This window comes from Heterodontus francisci, chromosome 5 (assembly GCF_036365525.1).
Source record: "Heterodontus francisci isolate sHetFra1 chromosome 5, sHetFra1.hap1, whole genome shotgun sequence".
Lineage (NCBI taxonomy): Eukaryota > Metazoa > Chordata > Chondrichthyes > Heterodontiformes > Heterodontidae > Heterodontus > Heterodontus francisci.
The window spans coordinates 179,993,688-180,014,168 of record NC_090375.1 but is presented as its reverse complement, the minus strand read 5'-3'; positions in this window follow the sequence as shown (position 1 = coordinate 180,014,168).

Sequence of the window (20,481 nt, the reverse complement as noted above, 5' to 3'; positions counted from 1 at the left end):
GGACCATATCCCTCTATTCCCTTCCTATTCATGTATTTGTCAAGATGCCTCTTAAACGTCACTATCGTACCTGCTTCCACCACCTCCCCCGGCAGCAAGTTCCAGGCACTCACCACCCTCTGTGTAAAGAACTTGCCTCGCACATCCCCTCTAAACTTTGCCCCTCTCACCTTAAACCTATGTCCCCTAGTAACTGACTCTTCCACCCTGGGAGAAAGCTTCTGACGATCCACTCTGTCCATGCCACTCATAACTTTGTAAACCTCTATCATGTCACCCCTCCACCTCCATCGTTCCAGTGAAAACAATCCGAGTTTATCCAACCTCTCCTCATAGCTAATGCCCTCCAGACCAGGCAACATCCTGGTAAACCTTTTCTGTACCCTCTCCAAATCCTCCACGTCCTTCTGGTAGTGTGGCGACCAGGATTGCACGCAATATTCTAAGTGTGGCCGAACTAAAGTTCTGTATAGCTGCAGCATGACTTGCCAATTTTTATATTCTATGCCCCGACCGATGAAGGCAAGCATGCCGTATGCCTTCTTGACTACCTTATCCACCTGCGTTGCCACTTTCAGTGACCTGTGGACCTGTACGCCCAGATCTCTCTGCCTGTGAATACTCCTAAGGGTTCTGCCATTTATTGTATACTTCCCACCTGTATTAGACCTTCCAAAATGCATTACCTCACATTTGTCCAGATTAAACTCCATCTGCCATTTCTCCGCCCAAGTCTCCAACTGATCTATATCCTGCTGTATCCTCTGACAATCCTCATCACTATCCGCAACTCCACCAACCTTTGTGTCGTCCACAAACTTACTAATCAGACCAACTACATTTTCCTCCAAATCATTTATATATACTACAAGGAGCAAAGGTCCCAGCACTGAACCCTGCGGAACACCACTAGTCACATCCCTCCATTCAGAAAAACACCTTTCCACTGCTACCCTCTGTCTTCCATGTATCCATCTTGCCAGCTCACCTCTGATCCCGTGTGACTTCACCTTTTGTACCAGTCTGCCATGAGGGACCTTGTCAAAGGCTTTACTGAAGTCCATATAGATAACATCCAGTGCCCTTCCTTCATCAATCATCTTTGTCACTTCCTCAAAAAACTCAATCAAATTAGTGAGACACGACCTCCCCTTCACAAAACCATGCTGCCTCTCGCTAATAAGTTCGTTTGTTTCCAAATGGGAGTAAATCCTGTCCCGAAGAATCCTCTCTAATAGTTTCCCTACCACTGATGTAAGGCTCACCGGCCTATAATTTCCTGGATTATCCTTGCTACCCTTCTTAAACAAAGGAACAACATTGGTTATTCTCCAGTCCTCTGGGACCTCACCTGTCGCCAATGAGGATGTAAAGATTTCTGTCAAGGCCCCAGAAATTTCCTCCCTTGCCTCCCTTAGTATTCTGGGGTAGATCCGATCAGGCCCTGGGGACTTATCTACCTTAATGCTTTGCAAGACACCCAACACCTCCTCCTTTTTGATAATGAGATGACTGAGACTATCGACACTCCCTTCCCTAGGCTCATCATCCACCAAGTCCTTCTCTTTGGTGAATACTGATGCAAAGTACTCATTTAGTACCTCGCCCATTTCCTCTGGCTCCACACATAGATTCCCTTCTCTGTCCTTGAGCGGGCCAAACCTTTCCCTGGTTACCCTCTTGCTCTTTATATATGTATAAAAAGCCTTGGGATTATCCTTAATCCTATTTGCCAATGACTTTTCATGACCCCTTTTAGCCCTCCTGACTCCGTGCTTAAGTTCCTTTCTACTGTCTTTATATTCCTCAAGGGATTCGTCTGTTCCTAGCCTTCCAGCCCTTACGAATGCTTCCTTTTTCTTTTTGACTGGGCTCACAATATCCCACGTTATCCAAGGTTCCCGAAACTTGCCAAACTTATCCTTCTTCCTCACAGGAACCTGGATTCTAATCAACTGACGTTTGAAAGACTCCCACATGTCAGATGTTGATTTACCCTCAAACAGCTGCCCCCAATCTAAATTATTCAGTTCCTGCCTAATATTGTTATAATTAGCCTTCCCCCAATTTAGCACCTTCACCCGAGGACTACTCTTATCCTTATCCACAAGTACCTTAAAACTTATGGAATTATGGTCACTATTCCCGAAATGCTCCCCGACTGAAACTTCGACCACCTGGCCAGGCTCATTCCCCAATACCAGGTCCAGTACGGCCCCATCCCTAGTTGGACTATCTACATATTGTTTCACGAAGCCCTCCTGGATGCTCCTTACAAATTCTGCCCCATCGAAGCCCCTAGCACTAAGTGAGTCCCAGTCAATATTGTGGAAGTTAAAATCATCCACCACTACAACCCTCTTACCTTTACATCTTTCCAAAATCTGTCTACATATCTGCTCCTCTATCTCCCGCTGGCTGTTGGGAGGCCTGTAGAAAACCCCTAACATCGTGACTGCACCCCTCCTATTCCTGAGCTCCACCCATATTGCCTCGCTGCACGACCCCTCCGAGGTGGCCTCCCGCAGTACAGCTGTGATATTCTCCTTAACAAGTAATGCAACTCCCCCACCCCTTTTACATCCCCCTCTATCCCGCCTGAAGCTTATAAATCCTGGAACATTTAGCTACCAATCCTGTCCTTCCCTCAACCCAGTCTCTGTAATAGCAACAACATCATAGTTCCAAGTACTAATCCAAGCTCTAAGTTCATCTGCCTTACCTGTCATACTTCTCGCATTGAAACAAATGCACTTCAGACCACCAGTCCCGCTGTGCTCCGCAACATCTCCCTGCCTGCTCTTCCTCTTAGTCTTACTGGCCTTATTTACTAGTTCCCCCTCATTTATTTCACTTGCTGTCCTACTGCTCTGGTTCCACCCCCCTGCCACACTAGTTTAAACCCTCCCGAGTGACGCTAGCAAACCTCGCAGCCAGGATATTTGTGCCCCTCCAGTTTAGATGCAACCCGTCCTTCTTGTACAGGTCCCATCTGTCCCTGAAGGGATCCCAATGGTCCAGATATCTGAAACCCTCCCTTCTACACCAGCTGTTCAGCCACGTGTTTAGCTGCACTATCTTCCTATTTCTAGCCTCACTGGCACGTGGCACAGGGAGTAATCCCAAGATTACAACCCTAGAGGTCCTGTCTTTTAACTTTCTACCTAACTCCCTAAACTGTCCCTGCAGGACCTTGTCACTCTTCCTGCCTACGTCATTGGTACTGATGTGTACCACAACGTCTGGCTGTTCACCCTCCCCCTTCAGAATGCCCCCTTTCCGTTCAGAGACATCCTTGACCCTGGCACCAGGGAGGCAACGTACCATCCTGGAGTCTCTTTTACGTCCACCGAAGCGCCTATCTATGCCCCTGACTATAGAGTCCCCTATAACTATTGCCACATGGTAGGATTGGGCATAAAGGAAGAAATAATGGGATAAAAGCAAAATACTGCGGATGCTGGAAATCTGAAATAAAAACAAGAAATGCTGGAAATACTCAGCAGGTCTGGCAGCATCTGTGGAGAGAGAAGCAGAGTTAACGTTTCAGGTCAGTGACCCTTCTTCAGAACTGGCAAATATTAGAAATGTAAAAGGTTATAAGCAAGTAAAGCGGGGGTGGGGCAAGAGATGACAAAAGAGGTGTAAATAGGACAAGGTTACAGATTAGCTGACCAGCAGGTCTTGGAGCAAAGGCAAACAATATGTTAATGGTGTGTTGAAAGACAAAGCATTAGTACAGATAGGGTGTTAATGGACTGAAAATTGAACAGCCGCAAGTACAAACATGAAAAAAAAAGTGGGTAAACAAACTGAACAAACTAAGATGAAATAAAATAAAATAAACACAAAAAAATTTATTTTAAAGGAAAAAGAAAAAAATAACTAAAAATAAAAGTAAAATGGGGGGCCCGTCATGCTCTGAAGTTATTGAACTCAATGTTCAGTCCGACAGGCTGTAGTTTGCCTAATCGATAAATGAGATGCTGTTCCTCGAGCTTGTGTTGATGTTCGCTGGAACACTGCAGCAATCCCAGGACAGAGATGTGAGCATGAGAGCAGGGGGGCGGGGGAGTGTTGAAATGGCAAGCAACCGGAAGCTCGGGGTCCTGCTTGCGGATTGAGCGGAGGTGTTCCGCAAAGCGGTCACCCAGTCTGCGTTTGGTCTCCCCAGTGTAGAGGAGACCACATTGTGAGCAGTATACTACATTGAAAGAAGTATAAGTACATCGCTGCTTCACCTGAAAGGAGTGTTTGGGGCCTGGGATAGTGAGGAGAGAGGAGGTAAATGGGCAGGTATTACACCTCCTGCGATTGCAGGGGAAGGTGCCATGGGAAGGGGACGAGGTTGTGCAGGTAAAGGAGGAGTGGACCACGGTGTCACGGAGGGAATGATCCCTTCGGAATGCTGACAGGGGAAGGGAGGGGAAGATGCGTTTGGTAGTGCTTTCACGCGGAAATGGCGGAGGATGATCCTTTGGATATGGAGGCTGATGGGGTGGAAAGTGAGGACAAGGGGAACCCTGTTGCAGTTCTGGGAGGGAGGGGAAGGGCTGAGGGTAGAGGTGCGGGAAATGGGCTGGACACGGTTGAGGGCCCTGTCAACCACAGTGTGGGGGAAATCTTCGGTTGAGGAAAAAGGAAGACATATCAGAAGCACCATCATGGAAGGTGGCATTATCAGAGCAGATGCGTCAGAGATGGAGAAACTGGGAGAATGGAACAGAGTCCTTACAGGAGGCAGGGTGTGAAGAAATAATGGGAGCTTGTCAGAAAGGTACGGTGATGATCATGGGGGATTTTAATCTATATATAGACTGGAAAAATCAGATGGGCAGAGGTAGCCTAGATTAAGAGTTCATAGAATGTTTTTGGGATCGTTTCTTAGAACAGCACATTCTGGAGCCAACCAGAGAGCAGACGATACTAGACCTAGTATTGTGCAATAGGATTAATTCATGACCTCATAGGGAAGACAACAGCAATCATAATATGATTGAGTTTTACATTCATTTTGAAGAAGAGAAGAGTGGGTCTAAGACTAGTATTTTAAACTTAAAGAAGGGCAATTATGAGGGCATGAAAGCAGAGCTAGCCAAAGTGAATTGGCAAAGTAGGTTAAGGGATAGGTCAATAGAGATGCAATGGCAGACATTTAAGGGGATATTTCTGAATACACAGAATAGATACATTCCAACAAGAAAGAAAAATTCCAAGGGGAGGACCCACCATCCGTGGTTAACTAAAAAAGTTGAAAATAGTTTTACGACCAGGTGAGCAATGTGTCTAGGGGTCTCTTGCTGGCTTCACCTGATCTTATTGTAACAGGGTTTAATTTTGAACACATTGTGTTTTGAGCTCCTTTTTTGATAAATCCATGTTCACAGTTTCCAATTATCAGGCAAATAACGGAGCACAAACAGGCTTTCTTTGGTTTAAAGCAGAAAGATGAAATTTATTAAACCTTTAACTTAACTCTAATACGGTTCACACCTGTGGATATACAACATACTCACGATAGCATGCACATGTGAAATAAACATGCAGGATAGGGACAGAAAAGAGTAGGAGAGATAAGTAGAACAATTTGAGGCAAAATCTTGTTACTGTTTCTCGGACTTGCTGTATTCCTTGATTGAAGTTATATTCTTGCGTTTTGTTGGGGCCCAGTAATCTTCATAAAACTTTGTTCACATGGCAAACCTTTCTCTCTTTTAGTTTCATGTGTCTTCAATGGTTTCAGTTCCCTGAGTGATAGCAGGCAGACAGGCAGCAGGCAGGAGATGTTCTTAATTCCAGGAGAGCACACGGCGTTCTAACTGGCAAATCCTTTGTTTGGGAGTTCAAATTCACAAACCTCCCAGGGTGACCAGCAGGTTAGTCATGTCAATAGAGCCTTATATGGAACAGTCTCTTCAACATCCAGTAGAACTGGTTTGACCACTTCTGTATATTGGAGAACAGGAACTGGCTCTCCTTTGTTTGCACATTGTCTTGTACTTATGCAAGTGTTCTTCCAGTCAGTGATTGCAATTTTTAAAGTTTTAATGTTCATATGGCAACATTAATGTGTGACTCAGTCTTGACAGGTGGGGTTCGCCTGACAATAGTATCAAACTTAAAGAAAAAGCATATAATTGCACAAAGATGGGTGGCAGGTCAGAAGATTGGACAGAATATAAAAAGCAATAAAGAATAACTAAAAGATTAATAAGGAGGGCAAAATTAGAGTACGAGTGAAAGCTGACTAGAAATATAAAAACAGATAGTAAGAGTTCTAAAGATATTTAAAAAGGAAAAGAGTTAACAAAGTGAGCATTGGTCCTGTAGAAAGTAGGTCTGGGAAATTAATAATGGAAAATAAGGTGATGGTAGATGAATTGAACAGGTATTTTGCATCGGTCTTCACCAATGGGGATACAAGTAAAATCTGGAGTACTGCATACAGAATTGGTCTCCTTATTTAAGGATATAAATGCATTCAAAGCAGTTCGGAGAACGTTTAATAGACTAATACCTGGAATGGGAAGGTTGTCTTATGAAGAAAGTTTGGACAGGCTAAGCATGTATCCGCTGGAGTTTAGGAGAGTAAGAGGCGACTTGATTGAAACATATAAGTTCCTGACGGGTCGTGACAGGGTGGATGTGGAAAGGATGTTTCCTCTTGTGGGAGAATCTAAAACTAGGGGTCACTGTTTAAAAATAAGGGGTCACCCATTTAAGACAGAGATGAGGAGAATTTTTTTTCTCTCACGGGTTGTCAGTCTTTGAAACTCTCTTCCTCAAAAGGTGGTGGAAGCACAGTCCTTGAATATTTTTAAGGCAGAGGTAGATAGATTTTTGATAAGCAAGGGGGTGAAAGGTTATTGAGGGTAAGCAGGAATGTGGAGTTGAGGTTACAATCAGATCAACCGTGATCTTATTGAATGGCGGAGCAGGCTCGAAGGGCCGAGTGGTCTACTCCTGCTCCTAATTCGTATGTTCGTAGTGCCTTCAATGTAGTAAAACGTCCTAAGTGCATCATGTGTGTTATTGGACACTAAACCACATGAGGAGATATTAGGATATGTGACCACAAACTTGGCCATTGTTCTTCCTTGATAGTGCAATAGTCCAATCAGCAGTTCCCTGCTGAATCTTTCAGCAATGGGCAGGCCTCCATGTACCGCATGCACCTTACCCAGATACAGTGATCAAACCAGGGTCCAGGGACCTGGCCTGCTCAAGTAGGTTGTTAAAAGGGAAATGGAGCTTCAGCAGATGGGAGAAGTCTATTTTTTGTTATCGACATTTTTAATTTCATTTCGCTCCCCTGATTTTGCTGGGCAGTTTGCCATTTTTGGGCTTTTTCCCTGACAATTATTTCTTTTGTTATTCTTCGTCTCAGATGGCATTTAAATTGCATTGTAAAAAGTGGTGAGGATAGGTTTTCCTTTGGGACTTCTGAACACAGTGCATGATTCAGATGTACAAGAAAAGTTCATCGGGAGTCAACAAATACAGATGCAGTGATACCCTGGACATTTGGTCCCACATCCATTACTGCCTTGAGACCTGCAATTATAGTTCCCTCCACACCTTACCTGGACATGCCAGTGGAGACCTGTGTTCACTACTTGTGCTACACTAGACAGGCTGCAGCATCTGCTGGAGGATAACCTGCAGACACCATCTGAAAGAGAGACAGCTCTACCCGCAGACGAGAAGGTTATCACAGTGCCACCTCATCCTTCCAGTAAAGAAAATAACAAAGACTTGTATTTAAAAAGCTTTCACAACCTGAAGATGCTTCAAAGTGCTTCACAGCCAATGAAGTACTTTTGAAGTGCAGTCACTGTTGCAATGTAGGAAACGTGGCAGACATTTTGCACACAACAAGCTCCCACAAAACAGTCTGGTATTGACCAGATCATGTGTTTGGAGCTGATGGTTGAGGGATAAATATTGGCCAGAAAAGCAGGTAGTGTACTTCCTCGAAATAGCACCATGGGATCTTTTGCCTCCACCTGCCAGTTAAATGTCACATTCAAAAGACAGCACCTCCAACAGTGCAGCACTCCCTCAGTACGGTACTGAAGGGTCAGCTTAGACTTTATGCCAAAGTTCCTGGAGTGGGATGTGAACCCACATTCTTCTGACATTGAAGTGAGTGCTACCAACTGAGCTACAGTTGGCACTTAATCCACTGCAGTGGCATCTGCCACATCAGGCAGTTTTCTGGGCACACCTGTATTAAGCAAGAGACATAATAATAACCCACACTATTTTCATTTCCATTGATTTCAGTGTAATTAAAAACCGGACAGTATCTACAACAAGGCCAAAGCCTGCTTGGGCAATCGAACATCTGTGAGAGATAGGAATTAGAAGGTCAGGACCACTCCTGCTACCTCACTTGATTAGGTCTGCACTTCATGGAAATCCCAGAGCTGTGCTGCGGGTGATCAAACCTCTGATGTCAACAGTCTCCTCCCCTCTTTCGTCTTCACTGTGCATGGGAACTGAATTCCCCAGGCACATGGAAGTAGGAAAGCCACTCCTAATTTAGTCAAACTTTTCTGCCACCATGACCTACTTTTTAATAGCTGCTGCCTCGCTGGATTTTTTGTTCTTTAAGCCAAATGTGCTTTAGGCCAAGCTCTCTGGACAAGCTTTTCCTTGGCTTGTGGCCTACTCCAGTGGTTTTCAAACTTGTTTGATTGAAGGGCCCAATCTCTTTTCAAATGGATTATTAAACATGGGCCGCCTCCCATCTAAATTATAATGCCATACAATACTTCTAATACCTGGGTGAATTTTTATCTTGGAGCCCTTTCTTTGAAGTTAAGTAGTATGTAGTGCTTAAGTATTTTGATAAGCTCCCCTGTCTTGAACAAGGCTGAACTCACCTGGTACCTACCACCAGCCTTGATAACTGGGACTACCTGGCGATCTTCCTCCTGCCCTCAGCACTCCTGAATGCACGCTCCTCACCACCACATCCCACACCCAGTGAGACAGATAGTTACCTCTGTGCTGCCCATTTGGTGGCCGGGCTCCACTTTGCCTCTCGACACACACCAAGCCCACTTCCAGCTGCTGCTCCTCCGCATACTCATCGACTATTTAACAGACCCTCTGGAAAGTCTCTACGGACCCCCCAGTTTGAGAAACTCTGATCTATTTAAATGAGAGTAAAGGCACACCCATCAGAAAGTTCAGCACAGCCCATCATCTGAGTTGACAGAGCAGGAAAGCCTGGGTTGTGGCCAGCTCAATCCTATTTTTGCTATTAATAGAAATTGGGCTTCTAATGTTCAATCTGTTTTTAAGCATACATACCCATAATAAGCAATAAGAATTGGAATTAAAGTGCACTGTCCAGCACATTGCTGAGCTATACAGACCAGCAAGTCTCATCCCCTGCTTTGTGCTGAGTTTGCCCATCTCAGTTTGGACAACTGTGGGACACTATAATTGGTCTCGGCATCCCAGATTAGTGGCGGGGGAGGGGGGGAAATTAACCATAGTTTCTATTTCCTATCACTTCCCAGTGACCACCCCACTTCCTCTCAGATGAGAGCTGAATCAGGTTTGACTGCAGTTGCCTCCACGAGCCTCTTTTATATTGGCAAGAAAGAGAAATGAATCAGGCAGCTATATTAAAAGCGGCCAGAGAGCAAGCAGGGCCTGGTGAACTATTCCAGCAAGAGTCACACTGTCATCAAGAAAAGAAGAAAGAGATGAGGGGAAATTCAGAGGGGGGGGCTTGAGAGAGACAAGATTTTGCGCATAAACTGTGAAGTACATAAAAATTCCAAGACTCATCTACCATTTTGTCCAAAATTTTATTTCATTTAATCAGCCAAAAAAATGAGTATATTTGACATTAAACATGATGCTATAAATCTACATATGATTAAGTATTGTACAGGGTGCCTGAGAATCCAATTTTGCTTTTAAAAGTAAGTATAGAGCACAATCAATACTAGCCATTTCACCCTTTTATGTGATAGTGCTATGATTGTATTAAGCTCTCAGCCAGGATAAGTTGCCATCTGATCTCACTTACTGGGATGCAGCGTGAGTACTATTAATTTATGCTTATGCTATATTTATTTTCAGAGGCACCGTGCAGTGCAACATTTCCCTGCAGTGGCCCTTTGACTTCATCTGGCTTCTGTACAGGATCCAATTATGGCTTAAAAAATCCGGCCGTGTAGAAATGAAACTCCTGAACGTCCATTTCATTACTAAACAAGGACCTTCTGTCACCCGCAGCACGTGCCAGAAGAAAAACTGCCCAAGGTCGTGCGAGGCAATATCAACAAGTACACCGGCTCTGAGAAAGTCTCTTCCAATTCATGTCACGTCTATTCCAAGAGCTTGTAACTGTTTAACTCAAGTGTAAACACCATATAATTTAGGGCGACAATACGACATGAGAACTTTAAAGCCACTTCTTTTCAAAGGTATTTATGTCTTGCGCCACAGAATGATGGTGAAGAAAAATAAAATGGGTTTTCGGTGTTAACTCCTCGCTTGACTGCCAGTTTTATCTTGCTTGCTATCTTTTTCAAAGCACGTTGGACATTTTAACACAAGATGTCATTGTAACCCTTTTATAAAGTGGCTTCAGTGAAATTTCTGAGGCCAATTGCGCATGGCAAAAACAAGGCTGCAAAGAGTGAAAGAAAAGACGAGGTAAATCAGGAAGTCATGACTAGGTGGCACCAAGATTAGGTTTTAAAGATTATAAACAACAACAGAAATAACTTGTATTTATATAGCACCTTTAACGTAGTAAGAGGTCTCAAGGTGCTGCATAGAAGCATTAACAAACAAAAATTTGATGCCCAGTCACATAAGGAGATATTAGGACAGGCGGCCAAAAGCTCAGTCTAAGAGATAGGTTTTAGGGCAGGATTGTCCAACATATGGCCCGCGGGGCCAGGATCTGGCCCGCCATAGGTTTCCATCCGGCCCACGGGTGTAAACTGTACCTAGGGCCGTTCCTCATTCTCGCCCGGGTTCCGTGACTGGAGATGGGAAATTTTCCTTTGTCTTCTTCTTGCAGAGCGGCCTTTTTAAAAGCATCGCGCTGTCATTTTCACAGCTGACAGCTGCTGAAGCAGGAACACGCTTCCTAACTTTGACAGATTCGTGGTTTTCCAACTTTTTAAAAGCCCGCCGGAAAACCCCGAATCTGTCCGATGTTGGGATGCGCATTCCTGCTTCAGCAGCTGTCAGCTGTGAAAATGACAGCGCAACATTTTTAAACAAACTGACCAACCATAAAACTGCTATGTTGAGCACAACTGTCAGAGAGAGAGAGAGAAGAACAGAGAGAGAGAGAGGAAAACAGAGAGAGGGGGGAAAACAGAGAGGGGGAAGGACAAAGAGAGAGAAAAAGAGGAACAGAGAGAGAGAGGGGAACAGAAAGAGAGAGGGGTAACAGGGGAACAGAGAGAGAGAAGGAATAACAGAGAGAGGGGAAAACAGAGAGAAGGGGGAAAACAGAGAGAGGGGGATAACAGAGATGGGGAGGACAGAGAGAAAGAGGGGTAAACAGAGAGAGGGAGAAAACACAGAGAGAGGTAGAACAGAGAGGGGGAGGATAGAGAGAGAGAGAGAGGGGGAACAAAGAGAGAGATGGGGGAAATCAGAGAGGGGGGAACAGAGAGAGGGAGAGGAACAAAGAGAGAGGGAGGGGAACAGAGAGAGGGGGGACAGAGAGGGGGGGGGGACAGATTGGGTGGGAACACAGAGAGCGAGGTCGACACAGAAAGCCTGGAACAACACAGAGAGGGGGAATACGGAGAGAGAGAGACAGAGACAGAGAGAAGGATCACTCCTGACAGGTGGATATCTATCCAGAATATTCTGTATCGCTACGTCAAGTGTGTGGCAGAGATTGACTACTTATGCAAGTAAAAGCAATGCCAGTTATGTCACTAAGTCAATTTTCAATATAGTGTCGAGAAAGTAAGTCAATAAATTAGTCTTCTCATTTAAAACTGCTTCACAAAAATGCACCTTGTTGTTTTTATTAGTAAGATAAATTTTTAATACCCTTATCTTTTGAAGTTTGCTCACTGGCCCCCTGGGCCGAGCAAAAATCATAATGCAACCCTCCACCAGAAAAGGTTGGACAACCCTGTTTTAGGGAGTGATATAAAGGAGAAGAGAGAGGTGGAGAGGTTTAGGGAAGTAATTCCAGAGCTTAGGGTCCGAGGCCACCGAAGGCACAGCCACCAATGGTGGAGCGATGAACATTTTAGATGCACATGAGGCCAGAATTGGAGCAGCGCAGAGATTTCGGAGGGTTGTAGGGTTGGAAGAGGTGACAGATTTAGGGAGGGACAAGAGCATGGAGGGAGCAATGCAGGAGTTCTGGCCATCCACTAATGAGGCCTAAGGGCATGCACAATTTTCAAGGCCAGGCCTTATTTACATGGCATTGGCAAGCTGGCGAGTCATTGGGAACGATGACAGGCAACCCACCCAATTGGGAGGTGGGATTCCTGCCACAGGCCACCCGTCTTCAAAGGGTGAACGTTCCTCTTAAAGAGAGGTGAACAAGGTTTTTTCTTGTTACTGGTTCAGTGGGCCTGAGAAGTGTAAGTTCTGCCATTTACATATGAACATACGAATTAGGAGCAGATGTAGGCCATTCAGCCCCTCGAGCCTGCTCCACCATTCAATAAGATCAGGCTGATCTGTTTCTTTCTCAAATTCCACAATCCCATATATCCCCAATAACCTTTGGGTCCCTTGCCTAAAAAGAATCTATCCACATCTGACTTCAGAATATTCAATGACCCCGCCTCCACCACCTTCTGAGGCAGAGAGTTCCAAAGTCACACAACCCACTGAGAGAAAAAAATTTCTCCTCATCTCTGTCCTAAAAAGGCGACCCCTAATTTTAAAACAGTTCCCCTTAGTTCTGGACTCACTCACAAGAGGAAACACCCTTTCCACATCTACCCTGTCAAGACCGTTCAGGATCTTATAAACTTCAATCAAGTCTTCCCTCACTCTTCTAAACTCCAGTGAAAACAAGCCCAGTCTGTCCAACCTTCCCTCATAAGACAACCCGTTCATTCCAAGTATCAATCTAGTAAATCAACTCTGAACCGCCTCCAACGCATTTACATCCTTCCTTAAATAAGGAGACCAAAATTGCACACAGTATTCGAGATGTGGTCTCACCTATGCCCTGTATAACTGAAGAATAACATCCTTACTTTTATTTTCAATTCCTCTCGTAACAAAGGATAGCATTCCTTTGCCCTTCTTTATTACTTGCTGTACCTGCATACTAACTTTTTGTGACTCATGCACTAGAACACCTAGATCCCTCCGCACCTCAGAATTCTGCAGTCGTTCTCCATTTAAGTAATACTCTGCTTTTCTATTCTTCCTGCCAAAGAGAACAACTTCACATTTTCCCATATTATTATACTCCATCTGCCAGATTTTTGCCCACTCACTCAACCTATCTATATTGGTCTGCAACCTCCTTATATCCTCTTCACAACATACTTTCCCACCTATCTTTGTGTGATCTGCAAATTTAGCCACCATGCCATCACTCCCCTCATCTAAGTCATTGATATAAATTGTGAAAAGTTGAGGCCCCAGCACAGACCCCTGCGGGACTCCACTCATCACATCCTGCCAATCAGAAAAGGACACATTTATGCATACTGTCTGTTTTCTGCCAGCCAGCCAATCTTCTATCCATGCTAATATGTTACCCCCTACACCATGAGCTCTTACTTTGTGCAATAACCTTCTATCTGGCACCTTGTCAAATGCTTTCTGGAAATCCAAGTACAGTATGTCAACAGGCTCCCCTTTATCCACAGCGCATGTTACCCCTTCAAAGAACTCAAATAAATTGGTTAAACATGATTTCCCTTTCACAAAACCACTTCTCCACTTGCTGTCACCATCTGCAGAATGTTGACAGCAGGAGCTCTACACTTCAAAGACGTCATGATGGAGGTGTTGATGGGGCATGTATGGGACAGGAGGCATGTCCTCTTCCCAAGGGATGACATCAAGGTGCTGAAGCACACCCAGTTGCAGTCCCGGAGGGAGGTTGCTGAGGTGGTGAATGCTTGCAGCATCACCCCTAGGCATGGCTTTGGTGAAGGCTTCAATGACCTCAGCAGGACAACAAGGGGGAGTTGCAATTCTTCCTGTCTTTATTTATACAAGTCTCATCATTCCATAGTAGGTTTTTGCCACACTACACACCCACCTGTCCCATTCACACTTCACTCCTCTCCCACCACACTCTACATACTGCTTCTCCAATCATGCCAGCAGTTCTCGTCTTTACAGACACTCACCTGCTGCACATACCCTCGCAACAGTCACAAACCACACTCTGGGTTCACCTCACAACTGGAGAGCCTTTCACTCTCCTGTTAATGGTGTCCACCCATTCTCACTGCAGCCACCAGAAGATCCCTCTCCAAACTTGCTGTTTCTCCCTCTCGGCATGCTCTCTAGATGAAGAAACCTCATACAGTTGAACAGCAGGTTACAAAAAACAAAAACAAACTTTCTGTAACTGTTTCTGCAGGAAAATATGGTGCACAGAAAGAAAAGAGAACTGTATGGCGTTGGGGGTTTGATCCAGCAATGATGCACCCCCTATGTCTGACGGAGAAGGAAGCCATACAGATATTGCACCAAAGAGCCACCAGAAGCATTGGTGATGGTGAGCCTGGGCAATCCCAAAGCAGAACGACTGCCTTTGTTACTAATAGATCTCTTTCTCCTCCAGGCATCAGCTCAGAGATCAGGACCCCAGCTGGGATAGAGAACGATTAAGGAAGCAATGGCTGCCAAGGATGAATTGGACAGGACTCATGAGCAGGAGCAGGAGGCAGTGGAAAGGGAAGCCCAGGGCATAGCTGGCCAGAGAATGAGCTGGGGCCCTGGTTCTGCTGTAGTGGATCAAGATGCAAATCTCAGAGATTCAGCCCACAGAAGGAGGCTCCATGCTATGCACCAGCAGTTATTGGGTAGTTGGACAGCCTGCAAGATGTCAGAGGGAATGCAGGAGTTCCATTCCAGCATGCATGGCATTCTGCCCAGTGGTTTAAGCAGTCTGCAATCCACCATGGAGCATGTGATCACTTTTACAGACAGGACCTCAACACAAGAGTCAATGTCGCCAACATTGGCTGGTTTGATCGAAGCTCAAACCGGAGTCATAGACGATTTGGGCTCCTCAGTACTCATTGGCTTCAAAATGCTGGTGAAATAAATGCATCTGGAACTGGATTTTATCCAGCCGCCATCTTTGTGGACCCCTTTGCCACACAGCAGTGGCTCAGAGGGAGAGAGGGCCAGAATCCAGCTAGGCCCGTCTGTGAATGTCCAATGGAAGGACTGGCAACAGCTGGCCACACCAAGAAGGACCTACACGCGCCAGAGAGTGTACTGTCAGCTCCCTCTAAATGTCCAAGCAGCAGCATCAGTGAACACTGCAGCTCTCCAGGGAGGCCATCACTGACATATACACCCAGCTGCAAGACAAGTTACAACCCATGTGCTTCAGTGGCCAGCCAATGCCTGTGGTGCTGAATATCACCATGGCACTCACCTTCCATGCGTCTGGTTCTTCTCAGGTGCCCACCGGGGACATGTGTGGGGTCTCCCAGGCAGCAGTCGACTGTTGCATCAAGGAGGTAACCATGCCCTTTCCAAGAGGGCCAGCAAATATGTGCACTACCAGACCGACCCTGACAGTCAACCATCAGATATGGAGCAATCGCTGGATTCCCCTAGGTGTAAGGTGTGATAGACTGCGCGCATGTGGCCATCAAGGCTCCCATGGACCAGCCAGACGCCTTCATCAACAGGAAGGGCTTCCATTCCATCAGTGTACAACTGGTCTGCAAACACTGAAAGCATTTCCTGCAGGTGTGTGCCCACTTCCCAGGAAGCAGCCACGATGTCTACATACTTCGACAGTCCTAGGTGTCACAGCTTTTCAGGCCCTCCCCTGCTCACCTTCAGGGACGGATCCTCGGGGACAAGGGGTATCCATTGAAGACATGGCTATTAATGCCTGTGAGGAACCCTCACACTGTAACAGAGGAGAGGTACAAGACCCACCCATGGCTCCACCAGAATGACCATCACGCAGAGCAGGCCATTGGGCTGCTGCAGATGTGATTTTGGTGCCTGGATCATACTCTGCAGTATGCCCCAGTGAGGGTCTCATGTATCATGAGACATGAGGGTCTCATGTATCAGTGAGGGCGGCACAGTGGCGCAGTGGTTAGCACTGCAGCCTCACAGCTCCAGGGACCCGGGTTCGATTCCGGGTACTGCCTGTGTGGAGTTTGCAAGTTCTCCCTGTGTCTGCGTGGGTTTTCTCCGGGTGCTCCGGTTTCCTCCCACAAGCCAAAAGACTTGCAGGCTGATAGGTAAATTGGCCATTATAAATTGTCACTAGTATAGGTAGGTGGTAGGGAAATATAGGGACAGGTGGGGATGTTTGGTAGGAATATGGGATTAGTGTAGGATTAGTATAAATGGGTGGTTGATGTTCGGCACAGACTCGGTGGGCCGAAGGGCCTGTTTCAGTGCTGTATCTCTAATCTAATCTAATCATAGTGATCTGCTGTGTTCTACACAATCTAGCACTGCAGAGCGGGAGGCCTTGCATGAAGAGGATATGATTGATCACCGCTCCGCATCCAATGAGGAGAATGTGGAGGAGGCAGCACTGGATCTTGATTCCCTTGCACCAAAAGCCAGGCACATTGAGAGATGTGCAAGAGAGGCAAGAGACAATCTAATACTTACCCACTTCCTGCCACCATGATGGCCTTTCAAAGTGACGTCAATAAAGACTCACCTCACTGTATTCTGTGTCATGAAAACCCTACATGCCAAATGGGAACTATTAATTTCATCAGTTGGAACCTTGCCTGAGACTTTTACTGGAAATTCTTACAAATAACTTCTTTTATAAAGAGTAGCCTGCAGCCAAGATGGCACTGAAATTTACATCTGAAACACCAAAGGATTAGACGGGAGACAACATGACTGATTCAACCTAGTGTCATGAAGACCCCACCTGCCAAGAATGAGGCATATTAATTTCATCCTTTGAACATTCATTTTAAACTGTTGCTGGACTGAAGAGATGACTTGTTTAAAGAGATCAGCAGTGGCTGGAAAAGTTTGCATTCTAAGAGACAGTTGCCTAGGAAAAGACATTGGAACTGCTCCCTGATCCAATTAACCCAAATGGATTTTGATCACCAGACATTGAATGTGTAACAAGCCAGCATTCCATCCATCCCACCCCACCCCCACTTCCCCCCACTGAGGGTGGCTGCTAAAATGGAGAATCCACAAAACACGCAGGAGAGTTTATTGAAAAAACTTACTCACATGACTAACCAGCTGGCCAACTTGGAGGTTTGAATTATGCTCACAGGACAGTTTGAAGACAGAGACTGCTTTGAAGACAACAGAGAACGAAAGTCTCTCTCCCTGGCTCTCTCTCTCTCACAAATTTCCAGATCCACTGAAGTCACTCAAATCTCAAGAGAGAAGACTCCTACATCGAAACAAGTTTGAAAGCATGCACTGGGCCCCAACGAAACAACAAGATTTAACTGCAATCAAAGACTTTACATTGAACTCAAAGGACATTAAATGACCTCCAGCTATTGCTTCAAACCTTTCCCCTTTATTCTTGCACTTTTTCTGTCTCTATCTGCATGGGTGTTTGTTATGTGGGCATGCTAGCTTAGTTGCGTCACATATTTTTTGTATTTTTAACCGAATTAGAGTTTTAAGGTTAATAAACTTACACCTTTCTTGTTTAAATCTAAGAAAACCTATCTGGTTTATTTCTTTGCCTTACAATTGGAGAGTAGTGAACAAGGATTTACTAAGTGGGAAGCTAAAAACACAGTAGTTTTAAAAATTAAACCCTGTTAAGGTAAAACCAGGCAAAGGCTGAGAGGGAACCCCCTAGACCCCTTTCTCAGCTGGTCATAACACTAGCCAGAGCAATGGGGTGCTCTATGATTAAATTTCCTGAATGGTTTTATCAACATGGTCGTCAAGAGCCATCTACACCCATTGACTTTGAAAGAGCCAACCCACTCCAAGTGTGATTGAACATCTTACGGTATGGCACCTTGAATCTCAGAGAAGATTCCAGAAGGGCCTCATTAACCCAATAAAAAGGTTTGGGAATATCATGTGACTGCTGTGCAGCTGGAGAGGCTAAGCCTGGTCAGTCAGAAAGCAGAACAGTAACTGAGAAGCCATCAAGGAGGCAGATCTCTCTCTCGCTCCAGTAAAGATTCAGAGAAGCCTTGGGTGTAACTGTTAAAGCTTCAAACCTATAGACAAGCACAGCCAACAACTAGGGGACAAGGATCAAACCCCCTCTTCTGCCTCCCGGAGCCTGAGAAGCAAACCTACAACTGTGCACATGGCCTATTGAGGCCTTCAGGACTACAATTTCAACTAAGGACTCTGGGACTGAGATTCAGTATTTAAATTCCATTTATTATAGACTCTACTCCAACCACACAACTCTGTTTTTCCCTCTGTATTCTATTTGTGTGTGGATGCGTAGCATATTTTAGTAATTTTAACCAGTTTAGAGTGTTAAGGATAATAAACTTACATCTTTCTTGTTTAAACTCAAGAAATGGTCCATTTGCAATTATATTAGAGGAACAGGAACAAGTGCTCATTGAGGTGCTAAGTTTAATCTCTGTGTTAAAAAAGGATAAAACCTGTTGCGGTCAAACCAGAGAAGGGGCGAAAGGGGAGCCTGAGACTCCTTCCTCACTTGGTCGTAACATCTGCCTGTCACCTCCTTCCGACTGCACTTCAATGCCTAGCGCCCAACTTCAACACGCACTCGGGCATATCTGAGACGCTGATCAAAGGCGGCCGCTGCTGACACTGATAGCCCATTGAGGGAGCAAGGGTAAAGATTACATCTCACAATCCAGTTATGAAAGCATAAGCCATTTACAGCAAAGAATCTGAAATCTATTTATTACACCAATTGCGGAAACCAATGCAAAGGCCACAATTAATACTCCCTAGAAGCCTCAAGTACATCTAGGATCATAAGAACATAGGAAATAGGAGCAGGAGTAGGCCATTAGACCCCTCGAGCCTGCTCTACCATTCAACTAGATCATGGATGATCATCTGCCTCAATGCCATTTTCCCACACTATCCCCATGTCCCTTGATATCTTTAATATTTAGAAATGCATTGATCTCTTCTTTTACATTTTTGTGTGCTTCGACGTGCTGCGAGCCCTGCGCTGGCTGGTAAGGTGGAGGCAGGCTGCCGATCGGGCTGTCCCTTGGCCTGGGATGACTCTGGCAGGCGTCCTCTGGATGCCTGAGGCCGTCAGGGACCCTGCTGGCTGAGGGCTTCCTGCGCATAAGTAAGAGCCTCCTCAGTTGCGGTTACTGGCGCTGGACTCACTGGCGGAGGAGCTGAGGAGCCGCTATCCACACCCAGAGCACCCGAATTGAAGCTTCCAGCTGTGGAGGTCAGCCTCTCCTCCTCCCTGCTGACCATAGAAGGACGAAGACCTGGAGAAGACTCCAGGAACCTCGTCTCTCTCTCTTGCCTTGCTACTGCTGCGTCTGTGCACCACAGGCAAGTCTGTGCACATTTCTAGGACCTGGCTGTTCATGAGGGTCGCCAACAGCCCAAAGGAGGAAGCCATACGCTCACATGCCTAAGACATGGCAGCACTCATGGCATGGATGGACTCCTCCATTGTCCGGCCATGGCCGCTCATGGCCTCTGGCATCTCCGCCAGATGTTGCCTTACCTCTCTCTGCAATGCCAGCATGTTCTCTGCTGCCAATACCAGAGGTTCATCATCACCCTAGAGCTCAGCGTGGGCCTGACCACCCACAGTCCTCCAACTGTCAGTGGCCTCGGCTGTCTCAGCCTCAGCCAGCTGGTCGGGCATGTGTGTGGTGCTCTCACCAGCTTGTGACCCTGAATCTAATCCCAAGCGCGTACCCACCAAGCTGAAAGTATCTGTGCTACTGGACGGTGCAGGGAATGATGTAACGGGGTATCCTCTGACTACTCCTCCTCCTCACAGGTCAAAGGCAGGCCCCCGTCCTCGAGGCTGCACTTGCCTTTGACGTGCATGAGAAAACACAAACATCTGTGGGTTAGGTTGTTCAGATCTCCTCATGCCAACCATGCATGATGTGGATCTCCAGACGTGTGGTGGAGAACACATGAACACAATGTCTCCTCAATCTCTTGTGCAGACACTCTGGTTTCAGTGTCCGCGGAAGCATGGCCACCCTGGGCCCCCACGAGTTCCTGGGCCTCCTCCTCTGCCGGCGTCAGAGGATGCACATCAGGGATTCTCGATGTCTCCCTGGTTTCATGAGCTGTTTTCTCCTGCAAACGGAAAGAGGGATACGGTGAGACCTCACATGAAGAACA